This window comes from Carassius auratus, unplaced genomic scaffold (assembly GCF_003368295.1).
Source record: "Carassius auratus strain Wakin unplaced genomic scaffold, ASM336829v1 scaf_tig00011615, whole genome shotgun sequence".
NCBI lineage: Eukaryota > Metazoa > Chordata > Actinopteri > Cypriniformes > Cyprinidae > Carassius > Carassius auratus.
In genome coordinates, this window is record NW_020524221.1 from 73,129 (window position 1) to 79,404 (window position 6,276).

General features: G+C 35.1%; 1 non-coding gene across 1 annotated transcript; it reads right to left on the reverse strand.

Annotated features, from left to right (window-relative positions):
* Window positions 1-1,481: 1,481 nt before the first annotated feature.
* On the reverse strand, window positions 1,482-1,694 carry LOC113073206 (small nucleolar RNA U3). Its single transcript, XR_003280459.1, has one exon. It is a non-coding gene; the product is annotated as a small nucleolar RNA U3 (small nucleolar RNA).
* Between the last annotated feature and the right edge of the window lie 4,582 nt (window positions 1,695-6,276).

Sequence of the window (6,276 nt, forward strand, 5' to 3'; positions counted from 1 at the left end):
CACCAAAGATGATTGTTTGCATTTAGAATTGATTTTTGTTTATTTTTTTTTTTTTATTTTTTTTTTTTTTTACCATTTAAACATAAACTCACAGTTTATCCAAATGTGCCGAAATATAAGTTGACAATAGTAGATCTGGTGAACCCATGAACAAGTGTTTAAAACAGGGGTCAGTTTTATAATGTAGATTCATTTTTTATTAATTTAATCAAGTTTAAAACTTAATATGAATAATTCGAAAAGGAGAATGATATTTAGTTTCTTCAAGTTGGGTCTTAGCTTGCCAAGTCCTGATTAATAACGCACAAAAGCTACATATTAACGAAATATATTTTAAACAGAAACTATATGTTTGATGGTATAAGGTGCGTTCAGTCAAGGTTTCGTTTAAAAAGCGTTCACATCCTCGTAGAATTACATCTTACAACCTGGGTAGTTTCGAGATGACGCACATGACGTTCTACTCCGAACTGTTCACGTTCTCTAAATAGGAATGATTGCTTTTCAACATAGACACATGGATAGCAACACTATCGACACCTACACAGAGCCTGCGGTGGTCACGTGGTACTCCCAGATCACAAGTTGTAATGACGAGTTCTACAAGGACGTGAACGCTTTTACAAGTCAGAATCTCGTAAAATATGGTAATTACAAGAGGGCGTGAACTCTCATTTATGACTTGTATGTGATCAATTATTTGTTTCGAAACAGGTATCAAACTCCCAGGGGCAAGTGATTTCGAGGATTCGTTACGATATAACTGTATCGACACCAGGACTAAAAGCATGTTTATTATGCATTTTGGGAGATACAAAAAATTGAATAGGAAAATTTCAATATATAATTATAAAATATTAGAAATTATCATGTAAATCTGGCCAATTAGGCCGTTATTACACTTAATGTTTCAACATACTGTCCCAACAGCACACTAATATGCAGATTATTCACTGTATAGATAACACTGTGTTTAGTGAGAAAACGAGTTAATGGAAATTTTACAAACGTGTTGCATAAAGTAATATAGTGTATCAAATATTTTTGTTAGATCTTTAATAATACAGTTGAGAATCAACCTTACACAAAGTATGGTACATAAAAAAAAAAATCCTGAAGCCTGAAAATTAATTGGTGATATCTTTTTTTACAACTGCCTTTTCATGTGTGTTTATGACATTTATTTTAAAGGAAACCCGAGTTTTCGTGTCCTTTTTAAAGTGATATATGAATTAAAGATAATTTTACATAAATAAAGCTTTTTGTCATAATTAAATTTCCACTTATTTTTATGTACAATTCGAAGATTAGAAGTATTTCTAAGACCACGATTATGACTTTAAATGAATGACATTTTAAACTTATTAAAGTATCAGCTATTATTAGACATACATTCATATAAATCCTGAAACACATACTTGACTTAAATACTTCATTAGTTTTTCATTGATATCTCTTGTTATTACATCTGTATATATAAAACCACTCGGATCATGCACTTCTCCTCATTGATCCAAAAATGAATCATGAACGTTCATCAATAGTAGTTTCCTGTGATTATATCACGGTTCACTACCCGATTCACGCTCAGAGAAGCACATTCTCACTCATCATCGTGGTTTGGAAGACAAAACTCTTTCGAAACACATTTCCTAGTTAATAACTATAGAAATGATCCCTGAAAGTATAGTCTTAATTTCTCAAGTTGCTCCATGGAGAGCCCGTCAGCGCGTACATGAGGCTCAAAGACGGTGGCGCGCAATGACGTCACAGCGGCGACTTTAAAGCGACTCTAAAAACAACGCGCCAAACCCCTCGTTATCTCCTCGCGCTTATCAATGTAGAGAACGGCGCTTCAGTCTATTAAGGCGTAAACGGATTAATTTGATAACGTTAAAAGGGCCTTGAGTAATATTGGGTGAAGTAGCGGTGATTAATCATCTTGTGTTGAAATCCATCAGCCCTTAACTTTTATTGACTATACATTCATTATCATATGTTTAAGCAGTCTGTAACTGAACTAAATGTTATTTCGTTTAATAAAGCATGTAGTGTACAACTTAAGATGTGCATATTGTCATTACCCACAATCCTCCTCGCTCGGTGTCAACCTTCATTTTCGTGCTGAGCAGGCTGTATTTGTCATGGGTGTTAAACCAAGTACACTAAGGTTAATACATAAAAGTAAATCTGAATTGTAGAGGGAACAACAAATAAATGTTGATTTCATATGTTGGTGCTTCAGATAAGTAAGTCCTGTCATGCAACTTCCAGCATCGCTCCGGGATGGAAATCAAGCTGCAGTTACATGTTTTACCCACTGCTAGGTGTTTGGTCTGCTGTATGAATTATATCTGTAGGAGAGTTATACAGAGCAAATAACCTGAACACACACACACGCACACAAATAGACTCGATTCAATAAAGTTAAGTCATACAACATGCGATTGCTAGCTTTATTGTTTATTCTTATCTGTTTCGTACCATTTTAATATTTTTTTTATGTCATTATATGTCACCAGATGTCACCAAAGTCAATTTTTTTTAAGGTTTTGGCTGTGTGAACTTACTGGAATTAATATTTTATTTTATTTTTTACTGAAGTAAAATAAATATTAAATATGGCATACAAACAAGCATATTTACATAAACGTACGGCAGGCAACTTTTAGAAGTAAATAAATAGGCTATATATATATATATATATATACACACACACACACACACACACACACACACACACACACACACACACACACACACACACACACACACACACACACATATATATATATATATATATATATATATATATATATATATACATATACATATAAAACACAAAACTAGTTTTAGATAGTTTTTATTTGATCGAAGAAAGTGATATGACATTTAGGCTAGGCTATTCATTTTTTTTTATATAGAAATAAATAAAACAAGATTTTGGACTCGTTTATAAAGACGGAACCGGAACAGATTTCGAGACCGAAATCCGCGAAAATAAGGAGGAAGATAGAGGGAGAGAAACTGATTCTGATGCATCAAGTTACAATTATTATTAATAATAACTGGAATGCCAATTAGATATCTTCAAGTTACTTTGCTATAAAAAATTCGTTTTGTTGTTCGCTGTCAATCTGCATGCATTTGTATTCAGTATGTATGTAAACAGCCTACGTCATGTCTATACTTTTGTTCTATTAATATATAAATCTAATGAAATGGATACATGTACTGGAGCTGGTTTGGTTTATTTCGTTTGAGTGTTCTCTTCTGACCCACATTTAGCCTCGTGGAAAATTTTCAGCCCTCTCTCATTTGTTAAGAGGATTTTCTGTTTCCAATTTGGAAAGTCAGCCATCATAAAAAATTATATTCACCATATTTAGTGAATTTATTGATGTGGTTGCCAAGAGCTGACCACCAGAAATAGTGTGGCTTAATTTAGAAATGGGGAAGAAAACAATGACTGGCTTAATACAGAACAGAGCTTTTCTGGACTGAAGGAGAGGATTGGGTTTCAAAGCTTTGGGATTTTTGGCTTTTCCCAGTACTTACTCTTGTATAATTTATTGCTTACTTAGTGGTGCTGAAATGTAGTCTGTAGCAAAAAGTGAGAGACTGCAATGTTTCCACAGAAACAACAAATGTCTTCTTATCTGGAATATTGTGTTTGTGAGTAGTGACTAGTAGATCATTCACTGTTTTCCAAAATGTTGTATAATTATTATGTCTACATGCAGTTTCAGCTTTTATCAATTGAGAAACTACATACAAAAAAAAAAACAGTTAGTAAACTTTTCTTTTCTTCTAAATTGGAACCTAAAATTGTGATGTTGAAAAATGAATGTCCCGTTTTTTTACGCAAATGAGATGTTTGCCTTGGCCACTAACAAATAAAAATAAGTTTAAGATGGAGTGCTAAAATTAATAAAACTGAAATAAAAATAAATTAAGCTAAATAGAAATAATTTAGCTCATAACAAAAAATGACCAAAACTTTCACATTTAAATGAAAACAAATATTAAATGCATTTAAAATATTAATAAACTAGACTAAAAATAAAACAATAATAACATAGAAATTGCTATTTTACAGTCATTTACAGCAGGAAATACAGTGAATTAAGAAATGTAAATGGTAAAAACCTATTCCATTAATCTTTGTTTATTTACAACTTTAAGTCATTTTTACAGTCTGTAATTGTATATAAGCAATACTTAAATAAAACCTGCTGTTGATTTCAACCTTATGAAGCTGATTTCATTTTCTTAGTTCTTATTTATCAACGTAGTTATGTGTTGTAGGTTTTAGCAAAAGAAGCTGGGCTGACTCAAAAAAAGGTAGTTCTGCGAATAATGACATTCAGACATTTTACATGTCCAGATACTTTTTGAGGCCACTGTATATTGGGTATTATTGCATGTTTCTCGATTGCTCTCTTTGTTTTGAATCACAGTGACCTAGAGCCCAAACGTCTCGGTGGTTCATCACCGCCGTCTCCTGAAAGAGACGGTTTGTTAAAGGCATTGCTGGGTGTCGTTCACCATTCAAGAGGAAATGCTGGGAAAAAAAGGGGGAAAACTCATCATCCTTGGCCTGGTCCCACATAGTCCCTCTAGTACAGTAAGTGTGCAGAAATTCTTATCGGTAAGCACAGCTAGACAAAGAATGGGTCAAACTGGTCCTTGTTTGTAAAACAAACATCTTCGAAATGCAGGGAACAAACACAAACACTTGCACAACTCCTTTGATGCTCTGTAAAAATAAACTCCATCCACTGGTCCTTTAATGCTGTTTTTTTTTTTTTTTGGTAATCTGTGCAGGGTTGTCTTGCCCTGGCAACCAAAAACACACTCCTTTTGTGACATTTCGCGACGCTCTCGCTCTGATCAGTGATTGTCTGTGCACAGCCTCTCTCTGCTCTGCTATACGGGAGCGCGCGCTCTTCCGGCAGAAGTGCCCTCAGGACCCATATAAGGAAATTCCGCTCCATCTAACGTCACACAGAGCCATACTCGAAAAAAAACTTTCCGAAACTTGTGACAAACCGGAAGGAGTATTTTTGGAACAGAAATACTCCTTCAAATGTACAACTTAATTTTTGAAACTTTGTCCATGTTTAGCATGGGAATCCAACTCTTTAACAGTGTAAAAAACTCAGTATGCATGAAATAGCATTTCACCCCCCCTTTAATGAGGTAAACTTATAACTCCTTGTGGTTAGTCTGCACGAGATCAACAAGCTTGTTGCTTTGCGGCCGCTTTAAATACAAAATAAGCATTCGATCTACGTTACAGCGTCTGAGCACTCACAAATCTTTCTGCAGCGTCGTGAGCAGAGCGGCAAGAGCGATTTTTGACGCTCTCGACGCCGGCGGTGTGAACGCACAGTTAGGCTTCGGCTATGGCTGTAGTGTTGTTGTGAAAGTAGGGGCGGAGCACAGAGACTATGCCGTTTCTCGTTTGTTACTCTAGAGTAGACCAATTCACTTTATTGAGGCATACTGCCCCCATCTGGTATGGAATGTGGAGTATGACTTGATTTTTTTTTGGCACCTTTAATATGCACTTCAAAAGCTTCCATCACTAGTTTTTCAGTTGTAGCACCCCCTATGGGTGGAATTGGACGTAATTTGGTGGGGGTCTCCAGAATGTCCTGTTGTTCACGTGTTTCAAGTTTCATTATGTTTGAATATTTCATTTAGCAGATACGTGCCAACTTGACTGTCAAGCAGAACAATTAATTAACAATGAATTAAAGTCAAATTAAACTGTTAAGTCAAGTTACAGCTTGGTTTTGTGGTTGGTTTTACTCATATTCTCTCTCACAACTGCTTTTCAAACACTCTTGTTTTATGTTCCATGATTGGAAGCTGTTCTTTCGATTGTGCAGCATATTTACAGTGATTGTCCTAAAGGGACATTTAAGAGGAACCCGCAGGCATTTTCTTCCCGAGACAGACCAGAGAAATTCCAAACTCTTTCCCGAGCAGCTTTTTACGATTATTCCTCAAACACCCCTCCATACTAAAGCAATTAGACCATTTATCTGAAATAACTGAGGGAAATTGCATGCCCTGAAGGGAAGAGTGTATAAATCTACCGAAGGCAGGTGGAGGTGATGTTTGATGTGCTTTCGTTTTTAGATACAATCTATCTAAGCTGTTAGGTAAGTGTGAGATGTTGTATCATGTTGTATCTTTCCCCTACAGTTGAGGTCTAAATGCTTGAAATGCTTGAAATTGTAAAACCGAGCCAAAAGGAATTTTTTT